Genomic DNA, 17,449 nt, shown 5'->3' on the forward strand with positions numbered 1-17,449 from the left:
TAGCATCCTATTAACTTGACTTTATACATTTTGTATTATAAGTTTGTGCACTATAATTTTTTTTCCCCTCCAATTGTTTAATCTTTATATAAATATATATTTAAATATACAGAAATTGCTCAAGCCTCTGGGTGTATTTATATTAATTAAATACAACAAAACAAAATGAAATGCTTTTGCACTGTTTGAAAGAGAAGACCACTCACAATTTTGCTCAATGCTCTACAATAGACATCTGTAGGATATATCCCCAGAGTAACCGAGCCAAAGACAATAGCTCTGCCAACAGCAATTTGTCTGCATTGTGAAGGGAAGCATTCAACAACAGCAGAAAAAAAAAAAAGTAATTTAATATTTGGGTTGTGACTGCACAGAACACGCAGATCAGAGTGAATATTCAAAGCCCAGGGCAGCACCTCCCACCTTGGGCCCATCGGGTGCATGCTCTGCTCCCCAGCCATGATGGGCACATAAGAACACCCACCCCAGGGAAGACCAAAGCTCCAGCTGCATGTTCCTACCTTTGTTTCTTTTCAGGCATATAAAGAAAACAAAAGACAGTATCTGCTTTTATTCAATGGAAGACAAACATTAACTTGTTTTGGCCAAAAGTCCCTTCCCACACCACAACCCCATGGAAACCCAACCAGACCATCAGCCACATAGCCACCTTCATGGGCACCAACACATTTGCAAAGCACGACTCTCTTTCATTAATAACTTCTGCTAATTGGCCTGCATACACGTATTAATCCTACATTTTATTCACCTTTTTTTTTCCTTCTACTTTTTGTAAAACTACATTCAATGCTGTGGTCGCACTACCTTACTCATATGGGGCTAATCTCTGTTTTTGTCTGCAAGAGGGTAATTCTACATTCTGCATCACATTTGCTTACTGTTATTTACTCCTACAATCAGAACAGTGTAGTTCAAAACAGTGGAAGGTAGAAAGGCTTCCTCCCGGTACCTATCCAGAAAAGTATCTCCTCAATATTTATGCCTTTTCACTGCAACCAATTTCTTTTGTAACAAAAGGCTGCTTTTGAAGTAAACTCCTTAGACTGCATTATGGCAGCAGACTTAACAGCACTTTGCATGCGTCTTGGAGCATGTTTTCTAAAATCCTGCATAAACATACAGGAATTGTATGGAGGGAAAAAAACAAGACTTCTGGTCTTTCAGCCCACCATTCTAACAATGTACAGACTCAATATAGACAAATGCAGAAAACACCCCAAATATGTGCTATTTGCTTCAGAATGTTATTTCATAATCGTAATAATACACTAGATACAAAAAAGACCATGATCTACAGCACAGCAGTATTTAATAGATTTTTTTTTGAATAACCTCACTGACAAGAAGTTTTTCACCAAACTCACTATTTTATCTAAAAGACCAATGCAAGTTCAAAATAAATTGCAATGCAGTATTTTAGGGAACTTATTTCTGTTCATGTACATAGATCTAGTTATTGAATACAAGCAACGTCTAATAACAATGGTAGAAAAAAAACAATTTCACAACATACAAACTGCCCTGTACTTTTGGGAAATAACCTGAAAGTAGTCTACTTCAGCAGAGACTGTAGGAAACTAAAAATGACTTCTTTTTCAAACTTTAAACAAGCTTGAAACTCAAACTCTCATCCAAGGGAAGCGTGAATTGAGTAGCATGTAAGTTACTAACCACTGCACTACGGGAGGTTGTAGAATGCTTTTTGCCTGTGCTATTGCTGTCTCCTGCTCAGCTTTCATCATCCTCAGTGACCTCACGTTACTTTACACAAAGCAGCGAACTACATGGTGCATACACTCCACATGCAAAATGCCTGAATTACTCCAAAAGTCCAGCACAGGCAGACACGGCTCCTTGCTCAACAGGTGCAACAGAATGACAATAAGTGACAATACCAATTTTTGAAAAATTTCACATTACTGTAAGAGGCTCCACACATCCACCACCAGTAATCAATACTGAACAAGAAGATAACACACTAAGTCCCTCGTACCAAATACAGCCTATCATAGTGTTGCTACTGAAATTCATGTAATTTTTCCCCCTTTAGACACTTAAAGTCACACTTACTTTAACTCTATTTCTTCTCTGCTAACAAAGAGACTTTCTGGATATTAACCTTCAGTATTTTATATTAATTTCACCTAATTTTTGAACTGCCAATAACCAGTTGCACAAATTGGGAAAAATAATTTCCAGAAGTGAACTACTTATTAAAAAGAAAATTTATCAATGAAAGAGCCCAACCTAGGCACAATGCAAGGCCGAAGTAATACTCTGGACCCTACGATCTCTCTCCATAGATTTTGTCAGATCACTTCAAACTACTCATGAACACTGCCTGTAATTTCTTCTGATAGCCAACAAAGGGGCAATAACAGAGTAGCACCAAGACACAGCTCACATTCTGGGAGGATTTCACCTGGAAACATGCTGCTGATGTACTCACTGAACATCTCTCAGGGCCCTATTACTTCTTGCTTTTTCAATAATAGCCAGGATTGCTCGGGGTTTTGAAACAAAAATCAAGCTTTAACAACCTAGTTTCCCAAAATTTGATTCATTTTAATTGTGACAATGCATAAATTCATGCTAACCTATTCAGCTATCTACCTGGTTAATTTTACAGCTGTATTCAGACCCCATGTGAATCACATTTAGAAAATTATATATATTATATATAAATATGGTGTGAAATTCCATCAAGTTATCTTTTAATATGTAATTCCATACTTAAATAAAAGTGAATAGTTTCTACAGGCACTCAGAAATTTACACCTGGGATAGAAGTCTAAAAGGTGTCACAGAAGCACCCCTAGTCACCAGAGGAGTTTCCAAGGGGGAGGTAATTCCCTCTTCCTTAGTATTTTGGGATTGGGGCAGGACAAGCTCCTGTCAGGACACTGGGAAGAAGATGATCTCTCCCAAAACATCAGTAATCTGTGCCTAACCACCCCTCCTCTTCTATTCTTCATTTTGGAGCAGTCTGTCCTCAAATACAACCCTTGCTCAGAGATCACCCATTTATTGACTTGTTTCATGGCTGCTGATTGTCACCCAGCTTGCTTTAACCTATTCCCAGTCTTTCAGGAGATGTAAGGGGGTATTAAAAAATAAATAAATTTTAAAACCCCACTAGCACAGACAGAAAACACAGACTGTCTACAATGTCAGTCAGTCCCAGGTGCACCTCATCCCAACAGGTTGTGCACACGAAAACCAGAAATTAACTGGTGCTCTTCTGTAGCACAGGCTCCCCAGAGTAACCCTAGGTAGGAAGCTTATCTTAAAAACAACCAAACCATATCCCTAAAAGCCCCTTGATTTTAAAAGCTTCCAATCATGCTAGAAAACAACCACCACCAACAACCAACCACCACCACCACCGGTCAACTTTCCAACCACAGCAAGAAAATCCAGTGAGGCCAAGACATTGGTCACGCGTTCAATTGCAGCAGCTCCCATAGATCCAAACAAAGCAAGACCCCAAAGCACCTTGTTTTTACCCAGAAGTGAACCACCAATGTGGGAGGTACCATGCAATAAAGTCAACCGAGACAGATCCCTTGATCCCTCAGAAAATCCCTGCATGTTTCACCAACTCTTCGTCCTCCCAGGATCTGGTCCAACCTGTCACTTGCTCCCTGGCCTGTCCCATTTCCTTCATTTTGCACTTATTTCTCCCATCACATTTACCCTCTGCTGGCTGATAATCCACCAAAAGAGGGACAAAAAAAAAAGCAGGGTTAACACTTGCTGCCATCACAGGTCTCAGGTGTCCTACCATGGTGGGCTGCTGCTCAGCAGGCCAAGGGGGCCTCTGTCCTAAAACCCTCAGCCCAAAACGCCCCGTCCCTCCCCAGGGTTTTTATGCTCACTGCTGCTCCAGCAGCTTTGTTGGGTAACAATCCTACCTTCTCACCAACAGTAAAAGTCAGCCACTTATCTCCAAACCAATTAGGCTCACCATAAAGACACATTTAGTGTTGCACGAAAAAAATTGCATTTTAGTAGCGCTGTCCATTTTACAGAACTTTAAATTAAATTTCACATAAAAATCCAGCTTTAGATATCCCTTAATCGGTCTCCTGTTTATGATTTCACACAATCCTACGCAGCATAAAAATTTGTCAAACAGTAATTTCTTAGGTAATGTTCAGCATACCGAACACTTCCAGTGCAAATCAGGTGATGACCCACCTCCTTCCATTGGAAAGCCAACAGTGTGCTTTTATGCCTTTTTTATTATTATTATTATTTTTAAACAGTTCGATTAACCCTAACCCTCCATTTCTCTTCAATTTCTAGTCAGATGGTTTCCGCAGCTGGAAAATTTAATTCCTGATAAGACAACCTTTCAACCAACAGAAAATGGACTTTTGACTAAGGGCAACTGGCTGCACCAGCAGAGGCTGTTCAATTGTGTTCAGGTTTTTTTCATTGTACTTGTAATCACTGCGACATCAGAGGACACAGAAATGAATTAAAGTGCAAAAAGCTTGATGTGCCGTGATTCCTCAGGTGCTTGGCAGCGTGCTCAGCCTGGCATCCACCACAGATCAAAGTGAGGAAGCTCAAACTGCCGCAGCTCAACGAAGGGGCTCTCCTGTAAGGTACATTCACTACAACGACAACTTAGCATCCTATTAACATGGCTTATAGACAGCTGTAAATTTTCAGCATTACAACACTTTATGATGTTAAATAATGTGTCATATGTTGCACAGATATTTTATTGTGCATTTTTCCACTTTGCAGACTTTCATGGAGCCTATTCAAATTGCACACAGCTACATCTCACCGGTAGTTGACAAGTTATTAAAAATTACATTATCTGATCATCTGAGAAACAGAATGCAATAGTGCAACTGAATACTACATTTTAACGTGTGCATAAAATGGAATATTGTGGCCCAATTTTTAAATACTTACCCCTATGAAGAAATTAATGTCTTCTGGGTTTATTTTTTCCCCCAAATAAAGAGCTACTGCTTTTATAGCATCTGAATGTGCACTACTGTATATTCTGCATATGAAATCATGCTGTGAAGAACCATATTACAGTGCAAAAACTGCTACTGGAAACATTGCAATGATCTGGCCTACCTGCAACTAAAATCCCCAAATAAATGTATTAGCATACCTGTTTATGCTCCATTTTCTGATAACAGAGCTTGGTTAAGACTCAAGAAGCAGATAAGCCATAGAGCAAGCACTAAAACTAACGACTGTCAGCTTCCAACTTGTTTAAACTTGACTGTATATTGCTAAGCTCAAACAGAATGTAAACTGCTGCCCTGTAACAGCTTAGATCATATGTTAACAATCTTTCAAGCATAGTTATTTGTATTTTAATACTGCCTGAAGGCCCTAAACCAAGATCATACCCCATGATCCTGGATTCTCCACCATATAGTTCCTGTCTTGAAGAAATTATGATCTAATATAGACAAGATGCAACAAAGAAATACAACAAGCAATCAAGGGAAGAGGAGAGTGGGAAATCATCAACTTAAAAGTACAGCTAGTTAGTTCTCTAACTACTGAAAAATCCCTTTAGGCAGAAAGCAAATAAAGATAAATGGTGGTAGTTACTGCAGGAGTCTTTTTAAAGGAACAAATACTTCAGTACTTTGGAGAAGTAAGTACAGTGCTTCCAAACCTGAACCTTAACTAGTACTATGTAATGTAACATATAATCTTAAAAATCAGCAAGTTGTGGCAGAAGAATTAAGAAGTCATCTACATTATTGCCATTTTCTCCAAGAAAAGAAATCATTGCAGTAATCATGAAGGAAGAACTCACATAACCCTTTGAAATCCTCGTGTTTTTTTTTCCAGCTATTGCCACATTGCCTAAACACACAGGTCTTTAGCTACATACAGCTAAGGTCCATCCAGCCTAGGAAGGACAAGTTTTGACCACTCATTTTCACTGCACGGTCAACCAGAACTACATTCACCAAGATTTCTAGCTACCTTAACAAAAGGCTGCATCTTTACCAAGGCAATCTAAGGAACTGCTTGTTTCTACGAACATACTCTTATATTATTGCTCCTTAAATTTGCAGATTTAATTTGTGATACTCACTTGTTTTTTGTTTGTTTTATCATTATCAACCATTTTATCAGCTGAGTTAGAGATCCTTCTGCACTCAAAAAACACTGGGGACAAAACATCTTCCATTTTGGATAGAACCTCAATAAAACTTAAGTAACAAATATTGAATTTCGTATGTTCAGTGCAAATAAGGCACTCGGCAATATATAACTAATATAACGTACAACACACAAAGTATACAACTTGTCCCCCAACCCCCCCAAAATAAACAAACTGAACCACGAGTTCAAGTAGTTTTCTACGACCACATTCATCTTCTTGAAAGCCACGCTTCACTGTGACTGATTTGTCCTTCCTGCGTAAAACAGATTCTGTTTAAGGGCTAGTAATGGCATTTGCCACATGTCATGACGGGGGATGGAGGGAACCAAAGCCTATAAATCCAAGCTGAAAGGCTGTTCAAGGCTGACTCTGCAGTGTAGAACCTCTGTCTCTAGGACGAGGAAGGTCACCACCAAATGAAAACAACCACCAGTGACAACCAGCCTTGACACTACAACATCATGAGTGGAGAGACAAAACCCACAATTTAGTAAATAACCACTGAGGCCTGTGGCTGCGAAGACTATGCGCTGATTACAAATTCTGTCCTCATATTTTTAACTGAATGCTCAAACCACCAAAACAGATCATTTGTAATATGCTGAACCCAAGTTTCTAAGCAAAATACACGTATTATGGAACACAGCCAAATACTACTGATTACGCCACTGTCTCAAAAGCCTGCTGGCAAGGTATGCATTGCTTCAAAATAATCCTAAATTATGGAGTCTTCATTCTTTATGAAAATAAAGTAACCTGTTATCTTTCACTCATCCGAAGTTACCAAATATTTGCTTCCCTGGTGAGGAAAAAGCAGACCTTCTTGAGGTCCTTTATTCCCACTGAGTGGCCAAGGATATGAATATGCATAGCAGTACAAAAGGATATAAAAATAGGAAGAAAGATAACATACAAAAATGCTACTATCAATATTTGAATAACGAGGCAGTTTTATCTTAATCAGTATATCAATTTATTCACATGGGGTGACAAGAATACATTAAAGCTATTCTGAAGTTGGGCCATTAAATTGCTTAGACAACCTGTTAACTAGTGCTGGTGGCAATCAGGAACGCATTTTCACTGGAGGCTTTCTGCACATCCATGCTTCAAAGGTGCAATCTGCAGTGTATTAACTTCCCAAGGAACATCCTGAGAACTGCTCCTCTGCCATGTAAGCTCATTGCTTCCAACTAATTAAACCTGCAGTTCATATTCTTAAGAATAAGTTGATGACCTTCTGCCAGTTTAGCATTTTCACAAGCAGGAGGAAGGTAACTTTAAACAGACAAACTACGCAGCACTACGTGGACCATAAATGCCCTCTGTTCCCAAATCATTTCTATTTATTTGTAACACATTTGGGCTAAACTGTTTTTATTTTAGACCTCTGCAATATGCGTGGTTTTGTACAGATACACATGTATGCACACGCACAAAAGGCAAATTTACTCGTTTGTTTTTCTGTTAAGGAAAAACTTGGCATTTCCCTTACACAAAGCTGTAAAAGCTATCCGGAATGCAGATCTTAATCACAAGAGCAAAACCTGTTGAAAGAAGGAGTCCACACCTAGCTGCATATAGAGCTGTTCCACACAGATGGGGGGGTATAAGCAACAAGCTCAAAAGAAATAGCAAAAAAAGGGTGATGGGTAGAGAATAAGCAGCTTAAGAATAAAATGACAGATGTCAAAGTTTCGTTTCCTTTTGCAGTATGGGAATTGGGTAAAAAGGGTTCTCAAGCCTTATGAGCAAACAGGAGGGGAATGGGGCTGCTAAATGCATGAATAAATCACCCAAAACTAAGCAGATAGTTTGCTTCAGTCTTCAGCAAGGGCAAGAGTACCGAGAGGGGTGGGATGAAGGAAGCATGCCCAAGGAAGTGAAGATGGACATGAGACATGCTATGACCAAAGAGGAAGCACAGTTCCAACATATTTGGTGCACTACAGCCCAGGGTCCCAGAAAACTTTCAAAAATTCTTTTGGGGTGTGATTACTGTGGGTCTGATTGCAAATATATCAAGTTAGACTGGTACCAGAGGATTACAGAATAGCAAATGCAAATGTCTGTTTAAGGAAAAGGAAAAACTAATTTTGTTATCTAAATGTTGGCTGATTTGATCTCAGGAGTAATGAAATGTTTTAAAACATTTCAAAAGGCAGGTAATTAGAGACCTGAAAGAAAGTGAAAAAAGCAGGATAAAACACAACTTGGGTTAACCAGCAATAATTGGTGCCACATTTTCCCAGTATGTTTTGCAAATAAAACACCAGATTTCTCTAAACAAAATGTGGTACACCTAATTTATCTGGCTATCAGAAAACACAACTGATGTTACACGGGAAATGACAAATTCAGTGGGAGAAAATAAAACTTAATATAAGATACTCAAATAAGAAAAGAGGCTAAAGTCAAAAAATTAAACAGAAAGGGGAAAAATGAGGCTGTAGTGTTACTAATGCATTTTCAAAGGGTTTCTCCTGAGATACATACTTTTTTGTTGTTGTTTTAGTTTGTTTGGTTTTTTTAAACTGTGTGTGCATATACACGGGGGGATGCACACAAAAACAAAAGCATCTTGAAAACAAAGAGGAGAATACCGATAAAGTTTGCTGCATGTCAGCGTAGATGATGGCATCAGTCACAGAGCAAGAACACGTTCAGTAGCAAAGGAAAGTTTTTAAACTAAAGGACAAGGTCAGCACAAGCATAAGTCAGGTACAAACAAACCTCAAGGTTAAGCCAGAAATTGGAAAAATTCTTGCCAATGTAGAACAATGGTTTGTCCAGTCAACAAGCAATACCACAAAAATTATTGCTGAAGCAGTAGTCGATCAGACTGCAAGAGGGACTCTGATGCAATCCCCTGTGATAGCTGTGGACTAGATGCAACGTGTGTGTTCATATCAAGGAAAAAACAGACAAAATTTTGAAGTGGTATTGGCATTACTTTTCTCTTTAAAAGCAGATTCTTCAGCACATACCTGAGTGAAAGAAAATTGGAACTAGTACACAACTAGCGAAGGAGCCAGAGAGCAGGCAGGCAAGGAGACTATTCACTGCATTCTCCTCTTCATAAAATATCCCTGAAGCTGCTGTTCAGATACTGGTTTCATTTTAAAGACAATTCACACACCAAAAAAAAAAAAAAAGAAGAAAGAACAGGGTGATACAAAGGGCAAGAGGGTGATGGGTGTTTTTGTTTTTTGCTTTAAAGGAATAAATGGACCACTGGTGTCACCTAATATCTTCTAAAAACCTAAAAGGTCAGAAATACTTCTTAATTCACCAGTAAGCTTTCCCAAAACATTTTTCTCCAGCTACAAACCCAGCTCCTGATGTAGATCTCACCACGATTTTCCAATCTAGACTTTACTGCGAGCGCTCCAGTAACATGAAGATGAGGGAAAAAGAAATGACGCATTTTACTTCATGGCTAAATTATTTTGGTTTTAATTTAGAAACAAATTTTTAGGTCCAATGGAGACGCTTCCCTCAGATTAACCTAACACCAGAGGGCAAGCGCTCCAGCAGATAACTGACTCGAGAGCTAACCACAGTGGTCACATCTCCTCACCCAGGTTCCTTTAATGACTCCTAGATAATAGAGCCAAGTATCTCCCTCAAACAAGGAAGTTCACACGCCAACAAATGCGAATCGCCAGGGCAGCTGGGATGGTGCATTTTGCATTTGTGGATCCCAGACAACTCATTGCTTTGCAGGTTGATTTTTTTGTTTATTTCTGTTTATAAAGATAATAAACCTAACAGCAACCAGCTAGTAAAACACGAGTTATTTAGCCCCTACAAGCCTCCACAACTTGTAACAGGAATTAAAATGGATTAAAAAGATTCTGAGAGGACCAAAAATCTAGTCTGTACCGCCACACTTAAAGGGAAGCAGGAAGATGGCTTCCTGCAGGTGTACCTACCCTGCTGCAGCAGCCCCAGCCGTACCAGGTAAGCTGCCTGGGGCAAGCCACCAGCACGCCTCACGCTTCCAACCAAAGACAAGGTGCAGGAGCAAGCAGCAAAATATTAAGAGTCTGGTACAGTGGGGAAAAAACAGGCTGCTGACCCCGCAAACAAGCAATCCTATACTCTAAAGGAACGAGAGCTGGTTAAAATTATTCTACGCTCCACATCTGTTACTGTTGGTAATCATATCATTATCATTTTGTTCTGGGTTTTGTTTTGCTTTGTTTTTAAGGCAGGAGGAAAAAAATGAGTATTTCCAGCAGCAAATTCCAGAAATTAAGTGATTACTATGTAAACATCACTGCATTAATTCTAAAATGTGTCAGTATACCCACACAAAATACATACAGATACTATATATATATATATATATATATATATATATATATATATATATATATATAAAAATGACTCCCATTTCTCTATTTCTAATTGTAAGTAGCACAAGCTCTCCTCTGTTTCAGAAATAACCCTACTTGAATCCACTGATGAAAAGGAAAAGCAAGCCCTTTAAATTGAGCTATTAAGTCTTTTGTATCTCAATCTGAGATAGCAAAAGATGCATATAATTATCTCCTCTGCCCAAAAACGATGCCTTTCTAGTACAAAGTTAGTGAAGTCCCTATATATAAACACTGTATATAAACAAAGAATGAATAATCTGTATTAATTGCTATTTGTTGAACAACACATTCCTCTGAACATTTTCTAATCCAGCAGCCATCCCAGCCTGAGCCAGCCCTATGAAGAACAGTTGAGGTAGAGCCAGAAGGCAGAAAATGGAGAAAAACACCACCTCTGTTGATACAGGCTGTTCAAGGTAAGGTTGCTTCGTACGCAGACTTGCACGCATTCAGTCCCTGAAGCCTTCTATAAACTGCAGACACCATGATGAAACACTTTTCATTTTGTAAACATGCTACTGCTTTCCTGGCATTTCTCTTGTAACAAAAGCAAATATACGCTGCCAGAAATACTAAGTAAGAATGGTCCTGTAGGAACCGGCAAATTCCATCACAAACCTCAAATGAAAGTGCTGCTGAATGGTAATAAACATCCCAGCATTTACAGTCCCTCTTCCACACACCAACAGAGGAAGTAACACCGCGTGTAACATCCCTGCTATGCAATATGAACAGCAACACACATCCAAAGGAGCTGCTACACGGCCAAGGCGGTGATTATCAAAAGCAAAATTTCAGCCATAATGGGAAGCAAGGGAGAGAAGTCAGGACATCAGGTGTCTAAAATGCAGCATTATAGACAAGCTATCGCCTCAACATCAGAACAAGTTTCGGACAAGCAGTTCAAACCCAGCTCCCATTCCTCACATCAGGAGAGCAGGTAACCTTGAGAATCTAGTTCTTGATCTTGAATATAATATCTTTGTTTCTTCTCCTCTCTGCAGGTTCTGAACATTTTTAGTTTCAACATGACGAAGGTGGCAGAAACAAAGAATAATTTGAACAAGCTGAATGTTCATTATCTTGTCATAATGCACAAGACTCACCAGTTCTGAAAGGCTTCTATTCTTTTCTTTAAATATTTTTATTCAAATAACCTCAAATGATGTAGAACCTGAAGTTAGACTACAATACCCGGAGGGGAACCTGTATGTTCTCTTTTCCATCCTGAAGAAGAAAATATATGTTTATACCTATGCGTGCCACAGAAGTACAGCCCACCACGGTTTTCCAAAACCCTGCTGTATTAACTCAGATACTGTCAGTGTAAACCAACTGAAAGTATCTGATGGCCACACCAGATCCAAAAATCCAGCTAAGCCCACTGCTCTAGCAGTAGCCTAGTGTAGATATTTTGAGAACTGTAAAGAGAATTGTGAAGAGAAAAAAAATCCCTCTTTACTGTATCAGATTTTATCAAGTAGCAATTACAGATTTTCCATGTTGGAGGTGATAATGTAAAACTTGGGATCTTGCAGATGCTAACCATCCTTCTTCAGTTTACTGTTTGAAGATTTGATCACTTACAGAGTTTCAAAGTATTCCTGCTGTCAGATTCAAACCTACTGAGAACCTCAGCAGCAGTAAAAACCTCATGAAATTACAAGAAGTCACAAATAATGGTTTTCTTACCCACACTCCAGATTAGCCTCAACTGTACAGAAGCTACCAAATCCCTAAGCATTTCTTTCCATGGATGGACAAACCCATTCTGCTCAATTTCCATTTGCACGGAGGCCACCACACAGCTCTGGAGGCTGCAGTTGATGTTGTATTCTTTTTGCTCTCTACCATCTCTTTTCTGTGATAAAAATAAATGGTTTTACACCAACTATTCAAGGTACACAAACACTATACCTTTATAGCAAGGCACAATACAGGTTGGTTTGGTTTTTTTGGTTCTTTTTTGGTTTGGGCGGTTTTTGTTTGCCTTTTCATATTATTTATCTTCTGTCTGCTGCCAAAGACTGCGTTGATACATTCAGATGATCTTTTACAGCACTTTTATTTATTTATTTATTTGTGATAACTGATCTACGTAATAACCTGTATATCCACAGAGCTCTTCCTCCTCATGTACATTTACCAACATCAGACCTTGCCTGCCGTTTCCTCTCCCCATGAGCATTGTTGGAGCCTTCTGCCACTCACCTCAGGCGGGTTTAGTTTCACCTTGAACAACTCCATATTCCTCAGCAAACCTCATCTCCACACCTCCTCCCCTGTCCCAGGTCCCACAGGGTCACGCTACCCACCCGGTGGCTGGGTGACAGACCACAATTTTGCTACCACCTCCCTCCTTTGCGAAACCCCACCCAAGGCTGGGCAAGCAGAGGTTTTACCCAAAGTTTCCAACAACACTGAGGGCTTTCAGCGAGGGGCCGTGTTATAGAAAAAGAGAAAGCCACACGTACCGTGCCAGCCAGCTCGCCTCCATCCATGTATTCACTGGCTCCTTCAAACAACTTTCCTCGGCAAGAGCTAATATTGACTCTTCCCCACGTTTATTAAGTCTATTCTTTATTACAGTTTCTATCAATATGCCCTGTACATTTACAGTCTGCCGCTCCTTGCGACTCACCAAGCTCTGAAGAAAAGAAAGGAAAAAAATCCCGGCATCACATTTGTAATCCTCTATTCTTCAGCATCAAGGCCGACTTAAGTAATAGGTTACACACCAGAGTCAGCAGCTCATCAAGTTCACATTCAAATGCTTTTAGAAATCTTGATTTAATACCATCTGGTCCCCATGATTTGTTACAGCTCCTTTCACCAATTAATTATAAATCCTATTCCACTGACACTTCAATTTGAGACAGTTCCTCAGAAAAGTCTTCTGGAGGAAAAAGGTTCCAACACACACAACCTACCCCACCGTCCTCTCACACGCAAAGAAATACTTGAGCTTCCATTTTTACATTCCTATCTTTCTTGAATGCTCCTTTTACACCTGGAAGGCAATCTATTTGGAAGAGGTTTTATTAGTAGCTTTTACTTCTAGGAGTTAATAAGCTGATCTTCAGTCCCTGAGGTAGACTTTCCTATTTCACTCTTACATTTAACTTTACTGAATTTATTCAGTTTTCTAGTTTCCTTGTTTTAGGATGACTTCCTCTTTCCAAGAAATGTCTTTTTACTTCTAGTAATCATCTATCATTTGACAATATTCACATTTCCCCTCTCAGTCCTGTAGCCATGTTATACTTTCAGCTTAGGAACAGAGAGGGAATTCTCATCTTCATAATTTTCAGGTGAATATGACAGTGATGGTGAGTTTTGGTTTTTAAACCAAGGACAAGACGGTCACTGTTGTGAAAGCCTGAAAAAAGCCTTCGTTTTTCATCTACTGTACCTGAAGAGCTTGGATGACCCTACGAATACTATACAAATTGCTTCTGTTGACTAGCTTGAGCCCCATCCTTGGTTTCCCACAGAACACTTTCACAGACTGAACAGTCTGTCCAGTACTGCAACACCACCAAAACCTCCAGCCGACATCAGTGCCCACAGTAAAAAAAAAAAAAAAAAAAAAAAAAAAAAAGACACTTCAGAAGCAGGCAGTGAAGAATAGTACCCAATCCATGTATTTCCATGAAAAAAGCCTACAAGTAATACTGATGTGCTACTTGCATTGTCCCAAAGATGGGCTGCATGAGAATTACTTGATAGGTACTCTATTCTTCCACTTATTTTTGCCTAAGAGCAAACCATAAAGCATTTATAATAAAAAAGTTATTACTTTCAGAAAATGATTTTTTTCTTATTTTCTTTGAAATCTGCTTGCACTGCCAAGAAATCACAGAAACTAGAGGCAGAAGAAACCTGTAAGGTTACCCTGCCCCAGATTGTTTCCACCCTGCAGTTCCTAATAACATGTCCAATGCTGCTTACTGCCGAGTTAAAAAGACCTGTGCAGAAGTTAACTACCAATAAAATAAGTACAGTTTCTCTAAAATACTTCTTGAGTCTATTAGAAGTCTTTGCAAGTGTTAACAAAACAGGGGAAAAAAGTCAGTAATTTCAATGAAATAACATGAGTATATTCATGAATTTATCATGAGGCTATCTCATCAAGGAGAATAGGAAGGTATGAATTAAAAAAAAAAAAATTCTGCTACGGACCAGAATATAACTACAAAATAAAGTAAAACAGCATCAGTTTTCAGTAATGCTTCAATTCTTGGAAAAGTTGTTATTGAAAAGCAAGATTCATTGATATGCCTTGCTATAAAATCATAGTAAAGTAGGCAAGAAGTAAGCCGGTAGGACAATTAAACTGATTTGTATGGTCAGTGAAGATTGCTTTTAAATACTTCACTGTGTTAGCAGAAACTACTTTTTTTTTTAAATCTGCATTTAAAAAACAGCTTTTGAGCACAGCTAAAACTCTCCGGCAAATGAGGGTTGTTCCTCCCCCCGTCAAATTACTCATGCAAAGAAAAAACATCTCTACAGTAGAAGGACACCAAAAGCTTAATAATTAAGGAACACAATTGTGCATGAATGCCAGGCTAGACAACAGCAACAGTAAAGAAACCACGTGAGTAACTCGAAATCCAAAGAGTTCTGAATTAGTTATTAAGTTTGATTGTGAAGCACCAGTTGAAGACAGCAAGATAAGGCTCTTACGAGAAAAGAGCATCTCTCACTAAGGAAGTCTAGAGAAGGTGGGTGAAGAGGTTTGTCTTCATTGCAACAGATGAGAGAATAAAAGTCTGAGCAGTTAAAAAAAAAAAAAAAAAAAAAAAAGGAAGCGACATTAGGCACTGGAATTATCTGCTGCATTGCTTCATGAGCAAGAAAGCTGTCTGTACTTCAGATGGGTACCCGGCCTGGATCCCCATGCTGCTCTGTGTATGCTTTTCCCAGCATTACAGGTACCTGACACTGCCAAAGCTAACACCTTTGAATTCCAATGAGACCTCGTCTGCCTCAAACTAACCTGCCTGTGTTTTGCTAGCTAGCACGACTCCACTTTAATTCCCATTCAGCTTGTGGGATTCTTTCAATTCTTTCACCTTTTCCGTGAGGCGATCGCAATGCCATGGCCACACATCTCGACTCAGCACAGGCACAGGGCAGGTCACGCAGCCGCCCCGTATGTGCACTGCCCCATCCATCACCACTGCGTACCCGTCTCCTATAAGACGCACAAGCAGCGGTCTTAATGGGTGGACTGTACACAGAAAGAACATTTGCCAGGTGGGACCCTGGCAGGAGGTGTTTTGTGCATCAGGGGAACATGGAAGACAGCTGAAGGATGCAGCGTTAGCAAATTTCAAAGCTCCCAAAGAAAAAGCATCTGCATCTCAATGCTGGACTGTAAAGAGAGCTTTTCTGAGACAAAGACTGTAGCAAAGCAGCAGCAGGAATACCCATCTCATGCAGGATCAGAGAGGGGACTGTTCGCACAAAAGGCCTAGGAACAAGGGAAAAGCAATGCTTTGACTAGCCCTTATCCATCTAAGAGGCAACCTGAAACCAGGGAGGAGTCTAGCTTACAGCAGGAACCATTCCTGTTTTATGTATTTCCTGTTTGAGATGTTTTGAAAATAGGAGAGAAAGTTATTTACAGCACCGCTGCTGTTGGCCAACTGCTCACACGCTTCCATTGACAGCCTTCCAGCAGGGACATCGCAAACTGTCCGGAGTCGCTGCTACGAGTACAATGTATCAAAATTAATCTGGCACCTGTGTAAAATTTGGCAGTCATTCCCAATAAACCGCTCCGGCCGTGATGTAGTGGTGACTGACAAGTCCAGCAGCGCGAGCTCGGCACTGAGCTCCTCTCCACACCTTGCTATGGGGCTATGCCAGCCGATACCTGCCCGTTGTCACCAGCCCCACTGCTCATTGCAGGAGCCTGCAAAGAGACCAGGTACCCTCTGGAACCTCGAAAAGTGCAATTTGCCTATAAAACACCAGCAGAAAATGTCAAGTTTTAGGAGAATCCCAGGAACAGAGCTGTAAGCACCACTGATGGGCTGTACGTCACGCAGCGATGGGGGGGGCAGATGCATACGAGAGCAACTCCATCCACCCCTGGGGATTGAATTCCTTGAACAGGCACATCCTTAGCCAAAGCACCACGGTGCAACCATGAAATACCACGCAGACACTTCATCCCTGATTTGTATTCTTGCTTTTATTGTGTTGCTTAATGCGTTCTCTCGCCAACAATGATCACCAACAAACGGAGACCACCGGGGAGCAGGGACCACGCGGAGCCCCCCGCAGCTCTGCAGGCACCAGCCTGAAGTTACAAAAATGCGTCCTAGCCAGATAGCTCATTTGTTCTTCACTTGTGTCGTACGGCATTTACCGAGGTTGTGCATAATCATTTGAAGGCATGCAAATCATTTTTATTTTGTGTATTACCTAGGAAATTAAGTGCTGCCTTCTCCTTTATCTTGTTAGCACAAGTCATTACATCTTTTTCATATGCCAAGATAAATTTAACACACATTCATTGGTTTCTAAGGAAGAAGAAACTGTAGGCATCAAATTATATCTAAAATGCATTTAATTCTCTCTGCTCTTTTAATTGTATGTAAAGAGCATGACTCTTCCCTTGTACAAACTTCAGCTTCCCTGGGCTTACTACTAAAATGCTATTTTCCTGTCAATATCACCTGCCACTTAAAGCAAATATACAAGAAGAAAACCACACCAACTAAGTGCCTTTGAAAGATGCCACCTTTCTACCGACACACAATTTTCAAATGACAGCAGCTCTGTCGCTGTTACTAAAGCCTTATGCGAGCACTGCAAACAAGATGTGTTTCCTGGCCCAAACCACCTTCCCCTCTCCACCGTGCCA

Source organism: Netta rufina, assembly GCF_964035555.1.
Source record: "Netta rufina genome assembly, chromosome: 8".
NCBI classification, from domain to species: Eukaryota; Metazoa; Chordata; class Aves; order Anseriformes; family Anatidae; genus Netta; species Netta rufina.